This window comes from Miscanthus floridulus, chromosome 4 (assembly GCF_019320115.1).
Source record: "Miscanthus floridulus cultivar M001 chromosome 4, ASM1932011v1, whole genome shotgun sequence".
In the NCBI taxonomy this organism is placed as follows: domain Eukaryota; kingdom Viridiplantae; phylum Streptophyta; class Magnoliopsida; order Poales; family Poaceae; genus Miscanthus; species Miscanthus floridulus.
In genome coordinates this window covers 76,379,460-76,380,842 of record NC_089583.1, presented here as the reverse complement: position 1 = coordinate 76,380,842, position 1,383 = coordinate 76,379,460, and positions in this window count along the sequence as shown.

Below are 1,383 nucleotides of genomic sequence, written 5' to 3'. Positions count from 1 at the left end.
GCGGTAGCGGTGAGAGCAATGATGGCGGCGATCCCCATGGTGATGGTAGAGGTTGGGTTAGAGGTGACCCTCATGATCCCTCCCCCAGCAGCTATGGAGGAGGAGAGGAGGGAAATTGGGCTCCCCGCCTCGCCCGGAGGAGCGCATGGTTCGCCCTCCTAGTCAGAGCTAGAGGGGTCAGGAGGAGACATGGCTAGGCTAGAGGTAGAACATCTACTGGTGAGCCGTGGAGTCTAGGTGGTGGAGATCCCCTACTCTGACGAGGCAGACACTGGGGTGGAGCTGCTAGCTATCCCGCCGTTGTGGGAGTTGGTGATGATCTGGTCGTCGCATGACACTACGATGGCGGGATCTTCTAGCGGGTCAAGAGCGACCCGCGAGCTAGTGTGGCCTTGCCCAGGCGAGTTAGGAAAGGCCTGGTTAGGCCTTCACAATGAGGAGGAAGTGAGGCTCTAGCATCTGCTCAGGGAGAGAGGACTATCGATGGAGTCCGATCTTGCCCTTACCAAGGCGAGGCTCAAGGAGGCCTTGGAGAGGGTTGAGCTCATCCATTAGGCAGTGACAATCGACCTACCACATGTTGCAGAGGTAAGTTCTCTGTGTTTTTGGTGTTGTCCTTGACTTCTTAGCCTTTCAATGGTTGTCTCAGTATGCCTGTTTCTTGTCTCACAGGATCTAGAGGTGATGTCGATCCATAAGTCCCAATTCCTTTGGGAGAAGCACGGTCGGATGGGGTAGGAAGCAACAACATCATGGTGGGTTGATGAGCTCAGGCACCAGCTAGTGTCCACCTACCGTGAGTCCCAAGACTGGGCGGCCGAGGCGATGGGAGCATGGGCGGTGGAACAACATGCCGTTGAGCGAGCGACTGCTGCCGAGCAGGAACTCGACATGGTGAAGGTCCACTTAGCGGAGTCTGAGGCGGTGCTTCAAAAGTCCTTGGAGGTTCTAGAGGCAGAGCAGAAGGCCTGGTCAGATGCTGAACAAGAAGTGGTTGCATTCCGAGGGCACGTGCTCAGGGTAGAGGAGTATAACGCTCGACTGCTCAAGAAAGTGACCCAACAAGAGGAAGGATTCTCCATCCTTGAAAGCGCTCACCTTGGTATGTATTTGTTCCACCTTCGGTTGATGCCTTGGTTTTTCCTTTGCTTTGCTTCTAAACTTATCGTCTTCTTCTAGAATTAGGTGGAAAAATTGGCTCTCTGGAGCAATAGCTAGAGATGGCCAAGGCGGCGGTCGGTTGGGGCATGGTGGTGCTAGCCAAGTCCCTTGAGGAGTGATGTGCTCTCGAGGGAAAGATTAACTAGATTCGCTATTCGTAATGTCGCTCAGGTGGTCGTCTCTGAGGTGTTTGGGCCAGGACAAAGCACTAGTATGCCCACT